Raw genomic sequence first — 14,582 nt, 5'->3', positions numbered from 1 at the left:
TTTTTTGGTTGCAGCCATCATTGTTGTTTGGCGGGCCTGGGCTGGATTCAAACCCGCCACCTTAAGTGTACATGGCTGGCGCCTTAGCCACTTGAGCCGCAGGCACCGAGCCTGTTTCAGCTTTCATAATCCTATCAATCTTTACATTTTTATGTCCTAGCCCTAGGAACTTCTCTTCTCCACCCCTAGATCATTTTATCCTCTTTTGGCAAAAATGATTTGGGGTATCAGCAAGGGGTTGAGCCAAAGGACTGGGCTTTTTTATCAATCTTTATTTTGATTAACCGCCTCACTTTATCTCAGGCAATTGCTGGTAAGCTTTCTCATTGTAATCTTAGCCTTCTCTCTCTCTTTTTTTTTCTTAAACAGAAGCTGCTTTTAGTTTTGTTTGTAATCTGTAAAATTGAATTATTTTGCTGATATAAAATACCAATAACTTACTTGAGGACCATGCCACCTTCTGAAAATGCCACACACCTACTTCCCCCCCCCCCACTTACTTCTTAAATGTGTTTAAGTTACAGCACTCCCTAGACTTAGAGCAAAAGCAGCAAGCAGCTGACTGCTTTTGACTGTGCCTTCCTTGGCAATAGCAATGACTGTCTTGGGAAGAGCCAGAGTGAGAGGATTTTTATTTCAAGTCACAACACCTAAAATGGCTATCTATAGGTGATATCTACTTTCATACTCATCAGATTGTACATGATCTCCTAACACTAATTACTTTCTTCTTACATGGCTGATTTGGTTTGACTTGTTCAGAATGGTGTCTATTATTATCTAATGAGTCAGGAGAGAAAGAGATTTTTGTGGTTACATGTAAACTTGTGATAAGTCTGCAGAAGTTACAGGTGAAGAGGCTAGTGAGGAAGTCAGTCACGATCCACCTTTGTGTAGGTCACATCAGCTTCATTTTATACTTTGAAGACTTTCTCAATGGCATTGACATAGGCCGCTGTTCTCAGGTTCAATCCCAGGTCATACTTCACGGATGTGCGCATAACTTGCCCTGGCAGAAGACTCCATTGCATATTTTAAGCCAGAGTGCATGCTGTCTTTCTCAGAAGCACCCAATATCCTGTCTTGAAACTCTGTAGAATACAATGGGAATAGTTCCACCGTGCTTTCTAAATTCTTTTTTTTTTTAGAGACAGAGTCTTACTTTGTTGCCCTCGGTAGAGTGCCATGGCATCACAGCTCACAGCAACTTTCAGCTCTTGGGCTTAGGCGACTCTTTTGCCTCAGCCTCCCGAGTAGCTGGGACCACAGGCACCCACCACAACGCCTGGCTATTTTTTGTTGCAGGTGGACTGGGGCCGGGTTTGAACCTGCCACCCTTGGTATATGGGGCCGGTGCCCTACTCACTGAGCCACAGGCACTGCCCTCTAAATTCTTTTGAACAGACATGAGCAAATGGTAATGAGAAACCCTTTCTATTTGAAGGTCAATCAGCCATCACTGACATGATTCAGATTCTTCAGCCACTCAAAGTAAGATACTGTCACTCCTCTGGCAGTGGCATGGCCATAATGTTCCTCTCTAGGAAGATCTCATCAGCTTCTGGAGTTGTTGGTCCACTGTCACCTTCTTGGCTTTCACTCTGGGTACATTTGGTTAACTGCTTCTTACTGGCAACAGGGATGAGTATGTCACTGTCAGCTTCCAAGGTGCTACTGAGAGAGGATACCCGAAAAGGTTGAGGTCTAGGAGAACAGGTCTTCTCAAGGACACCACAAGGATACACCTGCAGGGGTCCTCTCTATGGTGACTCAGCTCTTGGGAATTTGTAAACTTAACTTCCTAGAACTTGGAAATTTCCAACTTCTGTGAAATCCTGTAGTTCTGTAGGGGCTGGAATAGCACCTCCTGCTTGATTCAAACTGGCCAATGAGAAGGGTACCTGTGGGGTGGAACTGTTTGACTGTTGATAAAAAGGGAAAGACCAAGCCAGTCAGGAAGTGTGGCCAATTGGAATTCTTCTATGCTGTAAGCTCCCGGCTGGTGAATAAAGCCCTTCCTCTTATAAACGTGGTGTTTAGGTGCTCATTTTCTCCATTGGACCTCGTCTTCCTGCAACACTACCATCACAGGGTTTTGCCTTGGGGAAGCCCATAATGGATCTATGTTGCAATTTGAAGTCTTCCAATTCCTTTGGTTCAGTACCATCAGGATTCCATATACTCCCCTCAGATTTACTGACACCAACACATTTACCACCAAAGTGATGTATGTAAATACCTCATAGAGCGCAGGCCCATATTGCCAAGTCCCTGAACAATAAATATTTTATCTCCGAACCCTGGTGTCATTCCCAAAATGCTCACATAAGAGGTTTCACTGATGTAGTTTTCAATCCCATGTAAACCACCATATAGAGATATAGTGTGGAAACCTCTCTGACTGATGGGCTTACCAGTAACTAGGCATGTGCATTAATGTCACAGTGCCCTGTGGTGCTGCATAGGTGTCAGTGATCCAGGACATATCCAGGGCAGGCATATCAATGCCAGGACCAGTAAAACCAATCTGAGCTAGCTCCATGGTGAATCTCCTTGTGATCTTTTCTAATTCGTTGTCTGTATGGTTCATAGGATTGAGCTTAACACCAGCTTTAGCACCCCCCAAATGGCACATCAACTACCGCACGCCATATATGTCACCAGAAGTGTGGAAGGAAGGAAGGAAAGAAGGAAGGAAGTTAGTTTGTTTTTATTAATACTTCATCTTCACTGGCATCAGCGCTGTAAGGGTCACCTCTCTTGAGGGCGTTTGGGGCTGGCTGCGCTAGGTCTGGCAGCCTTTGATGATCTCCCAGGAGCCATCGTCAGGTGGGATGGGGAAGGAGAAGCTCAGCACGTGGTTGCAGGATGCTGCGCACCTGGTTCCCTGATCCTCGTGGTCCTGGGTCCTCATGGAAGCCACTGTTTAATGATCTTAAGACATCTCGCAAAGATAGCCCAAACCTGTCTGACCAGCAGATGCAGGTGAAAATGTCTGAGTTATATTTAACACTGACAATTCTGAAGACACTTCTATTTTACTTTAACAACTTTAAAATAGTTTTATTAACCAAAGGTTTTTTAAAAAATTAAAACAGGATCTCACTCTGTTGATCAGGCTATTACCTCATCATAGCTCACAGCAACCTCAAACTCCTTGACTCAAGCAATCCTTTTGTCTCAACTTCTGAGTACCTGCGACTACAGGTATGTGCCACCACGCTGAGCTAATTTAAAAAAAAGTTTTGTAGAGATGTTGCTATGTTGCACAGAGTGATATCAAACTTCTGGCCTCAAGCAATACTCTTGCCTTGGCCTTCCAAGTGCTTAGATTACAGGCTGAGCCACCTTGCCTAGCCTATTAAGATTATTGAAGTCACAAGAACTAAAAGGCATTTGAATTAGTTTCTGATAAAATATTTGATGACTTAAAATAAAGCCAGTTAATTAGAGCTCTTTCATATATTTTGGTAGGATTTATGGTGACAATAGATGAAGTGGAAATGTAGAGGCATCAGGGATTGATTAGAAGTTGGCACAGCATGTGAGAACGAACCCAACACAGAGTTGCTTTATTCTCTGCACAGTTTGTTACCCACAGTTAGGGTGTTTGTGCAGGAGCTGTCCCTGCTCTGGTTATGTCACCAGCTCAATTCCAGAGTCCATTCTTTCCCCCAAGGCAGCTTGGTGGAAGGTGTAGGACAGCCAGAAGTGCTTAGGAATATAAGTCCTTTAATCAGTGACTGATGGGGTGCGGATATGCACATTCCAGGTCTTCTGCCTTCTCTTTGGGATGACTTTGAGGTGTGACCTACAATGTCCCCCAAGCCCTCTGTGAAAAGGAGTCAAAATTGCCCTCTGTGGGACTTGCCTTGATGTTGTACCCATTCTTGGCCCCTTTCTGCTCCTACTTCCTGCTTCTGTAATCATTTTCCCTGGAAACAATTCCTACTAAATCATTTTCACATGCATTTTCCTTTAAGGCAGTTTTTTTTTTTTTTTTTTGAGACAGAGCCTCAAGCTGTCCCTCTGGGTAGAGTGCTGTGGCATTACAGCTCACAGCAACCTCCAAGTCCTGGGCTCTAGCGAGTCTCCTGCCTCTGCCTCCCAAGTAGCTGGGACCACAGGCGCCTGCCACAACACCCGGCTATTTTTTGGTTGCAGCCGTCATTGTTGTTTGGCGGGCCCTGGCTGGGGATTCGAACCTACCACCTTAGGTGTACGTGGCTGGCGTCTTAGCCAGTTGAGCTATAGGCGCTGAGCCAAGGCAGTATTGTTTAAAGAAACTTTTGTTTCAGTGACATAGAGGTGTGTGTGTGTGTGTGTGATTTGTGTATTAAGTTACCATTTAACATGTATTATTTCTTACTGTGGAACTAAAAAGTTTAAAAGCCACTATCCTATACCCATTACATTGTCTATTTGTGTATAGTTTACTGAGCTGGAAAGTTTCCTAGATGCCTAAGAACAAGAACTGCAAATCAGATTTCAAATCTTATTGCTTGAGTACAGTAACATAAAGTACATTGAATAAATGCAGTCTTGTCCTAGGCAGCCTGACCCTATACTAAAAGAAATTCCCAGGAGAAGTCCTTGGGTTTTGAATTTGCAGTAACAGGTATGAATATTCTAGCTCAGTTTGATGATCATTTATGATGCTGAAAACAGGACAATAGACATGTATTAGTTGTGGCTCTAAAGAATGTCATCAACTTTGGTACGATTGGCTAGGCAGGTCTTTAACCTCTCTGGGCAGTCAACTCTGCCAAATAAGTTTCAAAGTCCAGGTTTCTCTTTGCTAAGGCTGATAAATGTGGTATAAAGGTTGTGATGGTTAGATATTAGTTGGAGGTTAGCAGAAACAGAAAGAATGAATTTGCTCTGCAGCAGAGCCAGAGGATATAACTGACTACAAATCAAGATGGTCATCCACTGCTCTGGCCCTTGGCTTGATGTGGATGGAGAGAGGTGAGGGTATTCCAAGTTCCTCTGCATTTACTCCCAAAGATAGTACAATTAAGAGAAGAGACAACAGCACACCACATGCTCACTAACAATCAATGCAACTTAGCAAAGGTGTCAGACAAGTTCCTATCAGTCAGATTTGTGGGGATCCTGGAGTAGGCTTGGCTGCTAGGATCCTTGGGAGGCCACAAGCTGCCAGGATCCATGAGAGGCCAAGTGCATCTATTCTATAAGTACAGTGGAGACAAAATTTGGAAGGCAATGCCAAGGGAAGGGCAGGACATCCATCTCTCTTGGGGTCCCTGCTATCATGGTTTAATGATCTTTATTTGTCAGTACATGATGTAACACTGGCTCCATATTTAAAAAATGCTGAAAAATATGCTGAAAATGTGATGGAATAATTCAGAAGAAAGGAAGGAGCTATAAGCTCATCAAATTTAGGATGAAGATGGGTGTGAGTTAAGAATTTAGAGAGTCTCTAATATTGTCCCAAAGGAGATCCTTACTTCCTGGCATGCGTGGACATTCTGGTCACCATGACGTATGCTGCTGTGCAAAGAGTGGGTGCTTATCTATACCACCAAGGGCTCTGTTAAGCAGAATACTAAGCATAGGTATCAGTCCCTGGAGGGGAACTCCATGTACCCACTACAAATCCTAGGGGAGAAGTCTAAACACCACTAACTTATTTTTTATGTGTGTATGTACATATGTGTCTATGCATTTTTGAGACAGAGTCTCATTCTGTTGCCCAGCCTAGAGTGCTGTGGTGTTAGCCTAGCTCACAGCAACTTCACACTCCTGGGTTCAAGTGATCCTTCTGCCTAAGCCTCCCAACTTGCTGGGGCTACAGGCTGCCACAGAGCCTGGTTAATATTTCTAATTTTTAGTAGAGACAGAGTCTTGCTCTTGCTCAGGCTGATCTTGAACTCCTGAGCTCAAGCAATTTACTCACCCTGGCTTCTTGAAGTGGTAAGATTACAAGGGTGAGCCACCATGCCCGGCCACTTCATTAACCTCTACTAAGGTTCCTATTTTTGGCAACCTTCTAGATCTGATAGGAGGTTTTGCACAGACCCAGCTGCCAGTGTATGAGTTTGAAGAGACAGAGAACCTGCACTACAAGTCAGGCAAAGCAACTATTGATTGTAGAGGGGCAGCAATAATCAACAGAAGGCTAGGATCCAAGGTGAGCTAGCCTCATCCATGGCTCAGGGAAGCTTCCCAGGGTGGACTGAGTCTTATCTGTGTGTGCTCTTCTTTGCACCATAGCTAAGGGATCCCCAGAAGCACTCTACTCTGGTTGCATACTTGGAAGGCACTTGGGTTGCTGAGCAAGCATCGTAGGATATCGATGACTTTCCTCCTTATCTTAGAATGGTGTTTTCTTGGTATATTTTGTACAAGAATTGCAAACAAGGGAAGGTAGTCCAAGACTATTCACAAGCTTGTCCTTCTGCCTGGTTGAAGTATAATTTAGCATTAGCCAACTCTCTCTCTCTCTCATTGGGTTTTGAGACTAAGTGAATTTTAAGCAAGTTTGAGTTTTGTAAAAGTCAGTTTTCAGAACCAAACTCCCATCTAGGTGTTGACTATTCAAGCTTCTGGTTGACCAGTCTGAGAGTCATGCCAGGGTTAGGACTCTGAGGCTCATTCTGAAACTGGTCATTAGATCGCACATTCTCCAAGGCCATACAGGAGCACTAGGACCCTGCCAAAGATGATCCTGAGGCTGAGTTGAAGATCCTTGGGACAAGTAGTGCAAGCTGATTGCCGACTGGGAGTAGCAGACATTGAATGTTGGTGTGACTTATTGTTCAGCAGTGAAGAATTGCTTTCACTTGGGGTGGTAGGATGGTGAAAGGGAGATGGGTGTTTTATCCATAATTTCTGGCCTACTGTTCCGGAGAGTTAGGTGAGAAAGACTTCTGGGCCCTGTCGCCAGAAGAAGCAATGCTTGATTCCAGCAGTGATGAGGGGCTCTCCAGCTCAGGATTCTATCTTGGTCAAACTAGCAAGGTGGGTGGCTCCCATGAGGCATGGTGGGGTGGGATGTGGGGGAAGACCCTTGGCTCATAGTGCATAAGTATTAAATATCTTATTTTATTTTATTTTATTTTTTGAGACACAGCCTCAAGCTGTCCCCCTGGGTAGAGTGCTGTGGCATTACAGCTCACAGCAACCTCCAGCTCCTGGGCTCAAGCAAGTCTCTTGCCTCAGCCTCCCAAGTAGCTGGGACCACAGGCACCCGCCACAATGCCCAGCTATTTTTTTGGTTGCAGCCATGATTGTTGTTTGGAGGGCCCGGGCTGGATTCAAACTCGCCACCTTAGGTGTATGTGGCTGGCGCCTTACACATTTGAGCCACAGGCACCGGGCCAGTATTAAATATTTTAAATTAACTCTTCCCTACAGGACTTTCACATAAACCTTTTATTGTAATTGTTGCAAGGACACACCATTTCCCCCGCCAAAGCAGATCGTAATTTTAATCAACAGTATGCTGATTAAGCATCTGCAGGAGAAGCAGAGCTAAACACTGTAGGAGATTAAAGATTTATAGCATAAACTTCATCCTTGCACTTGAGGAATTTGCAGTCTAGCTGCAAATAGGACACGTCAATGAAACACCTGGAAAACAACTGCCAAAAAAAGTGCTAAACTAAGTGTAATATATTAGCATACTTTTCCCACCCTTCCACTGCCTCTCCCCTCAGGGAGACTCCACCCCACTCCAGTTGGCATAACTTGGGGCACATAGGCAGACAGTATGAATTTTCCCTCCAGTGCCCCTGTTCCTCACGTGTGGAGCACAGACACTGTTGACAGTTTCTCTGCACCCCTTCATGCACTCCTTTCCCACAGGGCTCAGTTGACAGGGATGGGGAGAGTTGCCTGGGATGGGGAGAGTGTGAGGGGGGTAGGGGAGGGGTGGTTTTATGTAGAGATGTGTCCAGAGAATGAACCCTACAATGTGGTCAGGCTCAGATAAAAATAGTTTTAATTTCCTTTTTTTCCAGAAAAATGGTCTTTATTCATTATCAGCATTTCTCCATAAGATCTTCATCACTATCTTTACCATAACTCACTCCTTCCTCTTTATTTATTTATTTTTATTGTTTGGGATTCATTGAGGGTACAAAAGAATTAGGTTTCACTTATTGCATTTGTTAGGTGAAGTCCCTCTTATAATTGTGTCCTACCCCCAAGTGGTGTGCTATACACCATGCCCCCCCAGTCCTCTTCCCTTCTCCCCACTTGCTCATTCCCCATCCCACCCCTTGTATTAGCTTATCTACTGCCTTCATATTAGAATTGAGTACATTGGATTTTTGCTTCTCCATTCTTGTGATGCTTTACTAAGAAGAATGTGTTCTACCTCCATCCAGGTTAATACAAAAGATGTAAAGTCTCCATCTTTTTTAGTGGCTGCATAGTATTCCATGGTATACATATACCACAGCTTGTTAATCCATTCCCGAGTTGGTGGGCATTTCAGTTGTTTCCATGTTTTGGCAATTGTAAATTGAGCTGCAATAAACAGTCTAGTGCAAATGTCCTTATGATAAAAGGATTTTTTTTTCTGAGTAGATGCCTAGTATTGGGATTGCAGGATCAAATAGGATGTCTAATTTGAGTTATTTGAGGATTCTCCATACTTCCTTCCAAAAAGGTTGTATTAGTTTGTAGTCCCACCAGCAGGGTAAGTGTTCCCTTTTCTTCTACCTCCATGCCAGCATCTGCAGCTTTGAGACTTTGTGATGTGGGCCATTCTCACTGGGGTTAGATGATATCTTAGGGTAGTTTTGATTTGCATTTCTCTGTTGATTAGGGACAATGAGCATTTTTCATATGTTTATTAGCCATTCTTTTGTCTTCTTTAGAGAAGATTCTATTCATGTCTCTTGTCTAGTGATATACAGACATAGGGTTGTATGTTGGGTCTTTTCTTGTTGATTAAAGTTCTCTGTAGAGCCTACTTATCAAGCTTTTGTCCAATTAGTAATATGCAAATATCTTCTCCCATACTGAAGGTTGTCTGTTTGCCTTAGCTGTGTAGAAGCTTTTCAGTTTGATTAAGTCTCATTTCTTTATTTTTGTTGTTGTTGCAATAGCCACAGAAGTCTTCTTCATTAAATCTTTCCCTAGGCTGATATCTTCAAGTGTTTTCCCCACACTTTCTTCAAGGATTTTTATTGTATCATGCCTTAGATTTAAATCTTTTATTCATCTTGAATCAATTTTTGTAAGTGGTGAGAGGTGCAGGTCCAGTTTCAGTCATTTACATGTGGTGATCCAGTTCTCCCAACACCATTTATTGAATTGGGATTCTTTTCCCCAGTTTATCTTCTTGTTTGGTTTATCAAAGATCAGATGGCTGTAAGAGATTAGTTTCATCTTATGGTTTTTCTATTCAGTTCCAAATATCTATGTCTCTATTTTTGTGCCAATACATGCTCTTCAGATTACTGTGGCCTTGTAGGATAGCCAAAAGTCTGGTAGGGAGATAACCGCAGTTTTGTTTTTATTATTAAGAATTGCCTTAGGCTCAGCACCTGTGGCTCAAGTGGCTAAGGCGCTAGCCACATACACCCAAGGTGGCGAGTTTGAATCCAGCCTGGGCCTGCCAAACAACAATGATGACTGCAACCAAAAAATATCCGGGTGTTGTGGTGGGCACCTGTGGTCCCAGCTACTTGGGATGCTGAGGCAGGAGACTCACTTGAGCCCAGGAGTTGGAGGTTGCTGTGAGCTGTGATGTCACAGCACTCTACCCAGGGAGACAGCTTGAGGCTCTGTCTCAAAAAAAAAAAAAAAAAAGAATTGCCTTAGCTATATGGTGTTTCTTCTGGATCCATACAAAACAAAGAATTATTTTTTCCAAATCTTGAAGGTATGATGATAGTATTTTAATGGGTATTGCATTGAATCTGTGGATTGCTTTGGTAGTATAGACATTTTCACAATGTTGAGTCTTCCTTGCCATTAGCATGGTATATTCTTCCATTGGTTAATATCTTCTATTATTTCTTTTCTTAGGGTTTTATAATTTTCTTTGTAGAGGTCCTTCACTTCTTTTGTTAGGTATATTCCTAGGTATTTCAATTTTTTTGAGGCTACTGTGAAGGGAATTTTGTCCTTGATTAGCTTCTCATCTTAGCCGTTTGTTGCATATACAAGGGCTACTGATTTTTGGACATTGATCTTATATCCTGAGACATTGCTGTATTTTTTGCTCACTTCTAGGGATCTTGTGGTTGAGTCTTTGGGGTTTTCTAAGTATAAGATCATATTGTCAGTAAAGAGTGAGAGTTTGATCTCCTCTGTCCCCATTTGGATGCCCTTTATTTCCTTCTCTTGCTTGAACGTATTGGCTAGAGCTTACAGCACTATGTTGAATAGTAGTGACCATAGAGGACAACCTTATCTGGTTCCAGTTCTAAGTGGAAAAGCTTTCAGTTTTACCCTATTCAGTATAATATTAGCTGTGGGTTTGTTGTAGATGGCTTTGATCATATTAAGAAATATGCGACCTATGCCTACACTCTTAAACATTCTGATTAGAAAAGGATGCTGAATTTTATTGAATGCTTTTTCCACATCTATTGAGAAGATCACATGGTTTTTGTTTTTGCTTCAGTTGATACGGTGGATTATGTTTATGGACTTGTTGATATGGTGGATTATGTTTATGGACTTGTTGATACGGTGGATTATGTTTATGGCCTTGCATCCCTGTGATGAAACCTACTTGATCATGATGATTTTTGTTTTTAATGTGTAGTTGTAATCTATTGGCTAGGATGTGTTGGGGAAGAGTCTGTCCTTCTTTTTGGAATAATTTCTGCCATATGGTTGTAAGCTCTTTGAAGGTTTGATAGACTTCTTGTGTGAAGCTCTCTGGACCATGGCTTTTCTTTTAATGGGAAATTTTTTATTGTTTATTCAATCTCAGTTCCTGAAATCAGTCTGTTCAAGAGATCTATTTCTTCTTGATTAAGTCTAGGGAGAGGGTGTGATTCCAGGTATTGATCCATTTCCTGCACATTGTTAAATTTCTGGGCATAGAGTTTCTTGTAGTACTCAGAGATGATCTCTTATATCTCTGTGGCGTCTGTTGTTATTTCCCCTTTATCATTTCTGATTGAGGTTATTAGAGATTTTACTTTTCTGTTTCTAGTTAGTCTGGCCAAAGGTTTATCAATTTTATTTATTTTTTTTAAAAAACAACTTTTTATTTTATTAATTTTCTGAATGATTCTTTGATTTTCAATTTCATTAATCTATGATTTAATATTGGATATTTCTTTTCTTCTGCTGGGTTTGGGATTAGATTGTTCTAATATAATCTTCTTTTTCCAATTTTAGAAGATGATTTATGAATTTGTTGATACATTCTATTTCAAATTTAGGCATCTGGCTTGGCGTCCATAGCACAGTGGTTGTAGTGCCTGCCACATACACTGAAGCTGGCAGGTTTGAACCCAGCTGGGGCCAACTGCAATAAAAAAATAGCCAGGCATTGTGGTGGGCACTGCTACTGGGAGGCTGAGGCAAAAGAATTGCTTAAGCCCAGGAGTTTGAGGTTGCTGTGAGCTATGATGCCACAGCACTTTACCAAGAGGACATGGTGAGACTCTGTCTTAAAATAAATAAATAAATAAAAAACCCTCCAAATTTAGGCATCTAATGTGATAAATTTCCCTTTTAAGACTGCTCTTGCTGTATCCCACAGGTTTTGGTAACTTGTATCTTCATTCTTGTTATGTTTGAGGAACTTAACAATTTCCTCTTTTATCTCTTCCTGAACTTAACTATCATTCAGCATAAAGTTGTTTAATTTCCAAGTCTTTGCGTGGGGATGAATGTTTTTGTTGGAGTTTAGTTGCACCTTTACTGCCTTGTGGTCTGAGAAGATACAAGGTATAATTTCTTTTCTTTTCATTTTGCTTAGGTTTGATTTGTATCCTAGGATGTGGTAGATTTTGGAGTATGTAACATAGACTGATGAGAAAAATGTATATTCCTTAGCTTTGGAATGGTGTGTTATATGTATATGTCTATTAACCCCATTTGTTCTAGGGTCACTTTTATTTATTTATTTATTTTTTATTTTTTATTTTTTTTGAGACAGAGCCTCAAGCTGTCCCCCTGGGTAGAGTGCCGTGGCATTACAGCTCACAGCAACCTCCAACTCCTGGGCTCAAGCGAGTCTCCTGCCTCCGCCTCCCAAGTAGCTGGGACCACAGGTGCCTGCCACAATGCCCGGCTATTTTTTGGTTGCAGTCGTCATTGTTGTTTGGCGGGTCCGGGCTGGGGATTCGAACCCACCACCTTAGGTGTCCGTGGCTGGCGCCTTAGCTGGTTGAGCTATAGGCGCCGAGCCCTAGGGTCACTTTTAAATCCTTTGTATCTTTGTTTAGGTTCTGTTTAGAGGATCTGCCAAGTTCTCTCAGAGGGGTGTTAATGTCCCTGGGTATTATGGTGTTATGAGATATCATATTGCTCAGACCCATCAAGGTCTGTTTCATAAATCTGGGAACATTTAAGTTAGGTGCATAAATATTTAAGATCAAATATCTTCTTGTATTGTTCCTTTGACCAGTATAAAATGCCCATCTTTGTCTTTCTTAACTTTAGTTTCTTTAAATCCACTTGTGTCTGAAAATAAGATTGTAACCCCTATCTTTCTTCTGATTTCCATTTGCTTAAATATTGTTTTCCATCACTTAACCCTGGGTCTTGGATTTGTCCTTCAAGGCTAGGTGTGTCTCCTGGAGATAGCATATGGATGGCTTGTGCTTTTTTATCCAATCAGCCAGCCTGTGCCTCTTCAGTGGTATATTCAGTCTATTGACATTTATTGAGAAACTTGGTAAGTATGGTAGAGTTCTATTCATCTTATTTCATGAAAGTCTGTTGTGTAGTTTTATCCTTTGCCCCAAAGGCTAGGTTTTGACCTTTAGCTTCTAAGTGTTTACTTTGCTCATAGTCCATTGTGATGGTCAGAGTTGAGAATGGGTCTAGTTATTTCCTGTAGAGCTGGTCTTCTTGTGGTGAATTTCCTCTGTGCTTGTATATCCACAAAAGATTTGATTTCTCCATCAGTTTTGAAGCTTAGTTTAGCAGGATACAGAATTCTGGGCTGAAAATTGTTTTGTTTAACAATGTTGAAGGTGGATGACCATGCTCTCCTGGCTTGGAGGGTTTCAATTAAAAGTCTACTGTCATCCTGATGGCTCTGCTTCTGTAGGTCAGTTGGCACTTACTCCTGGATGCTTGCAGAATTGTTTCTTTTACCTTGACTTTGGATAGATTTATTACAATGTGTCTTGGAGAGGTTCTTTTTGAGTTGAGATGACCTGGGTTTTGATATCCATCTGAAAGGAGTGTGTTTGAGTCTTTAATAAAACTTAGGAAGTTTTCATTTATGATAGTTTCCAGTAGGGCTTCCATTACTTTGGGACAATCTTCTGCTCCTTCAGGAATCCCTATTGTTCGTATGTTTGAATGCTTCATGGGGTCTCATAGTTCTCCAAGTGCCTATTCTGCTCTCTCTTTCTTCTTTTCTGCCTATTTAACTACCTAGGTTAACTTGAAAACTTTATCCTCTACTTCTGAGGTTCTTTCTTCTCCATAGTCCAACCTATTTTGGATACTTTCTATTGCATCTTTTTTTTTTTTTTTTTTGAGAAAAAGTCTTCCTATATTGCCCTCAGTAGAGTGCCATTGTCTCACAGTTCACAGCAACCACAAACTCTTGGGCTCAAGTGATTCTCTTGCTTCAGCCTCCCAAGTAGCTGGGACTACACAATGCCCAGCTATTTTTTGTTGCAATTGTCATTGTTGGTTAGGTGGCTTGGGTCAGGTTCGAACCCTCTACCTTTGGTGTACCTGGCTGGTGCTGTAACCACTGTGCTACAGGCACAGAGCCTCTACTGCATCTTTACATTCCCTGATTGTGTCCTTCATTTCCTTAAGCTCCACCATATCCTTTCTATAATCTGTATATCTCTCATCTGACTTTTGGTTCTGATTTTCCATTTTCTCATCCATTCCTTTTATTATCTTTATCATCCGTATTTTATTTTACTTACTTATTTATTTTGCAGTTTTGGCCAGGGCTGGGCTTGAACCCACCACCCTGGGTATATGGGGCCAGCGTCTTACTCCTTGAGCCACAGGTGCTGCCCTATCATCCATATTTTAAATTCCCTTTCTGTCAAGTCCATTAATTCTTTGTAGGCAGTGTCTTCTGCAGTAGCTGCCTCATGGTCTCTTGGGGGGAGTTTCTCTGTTTTGCTTTTTCATGTTGCCTGAATTTTTCTGTTGGTTCCTCTTCATGTGTTCTTTCTTCTTGTTTACCTTCTTGTCCTCCTTTTCCCTTCTCACTGCCACTTTTGCTTCAAATTACCTTGTCTCAGAGCTTATGTCTTGAAGTGGCTTCAGCCTGAGCAAAGCCAAACTCTTCCTCATGGCCAAATAAACATAAGTCCTTGCTCTTGATGACAACATGTTGTAATATGTCACTGTGAAACCAGGTGGTGCTGTAGTTTTTTTAGGAGACACAGAGCACAGCCAGCAACCTCTATGGTCCTTATTCCAAACATAGT

General features: G+C 41.8%; 1 non-coding gene and 1 pseudogene across 1 annotated transcript; one reads left to right on the top strand and one right to left on the bottom strand.

The window, feature by feature from the left end:
• Nucleotides 1–872: 872 nt before the first annotated feature.
• LOC100958028 lies at nucleotides 873–2,914 on the bottom strand (annotated as a pseudogene).
• Nucleotides 2,915–4,497: 1,583 nt separating this feature from the next.
• On the top strand, nucleotides 4,498–4,670 carry LOC111722255. Its single transcript, XR_002771106.1, has one exon.
• The last annotated feature ends 9,912 nt before the right edge of the window (nucleotides 4,671–14,582 follow it).

This window comes from Otolemur garnettii, unplaced genomic scaffold, assembly GCF_000181295.1.
Source record: "Otolemur garnettii isolate 467f Iridium unplaced genomic scaffold, OtoGar3 scaffold00225, whole genome shotgun sequence".
NCBI lineage: Eukaryota > Metazoa > Chordata > Mammalia > Primates > Galagidae > Otolemur > Otolemur garnettii.
The sequence above is the reverse complement of the archived record's forward strand: the minus strand, read 5'-3'. Positions and strand labels throughout refer to the sequence as shown.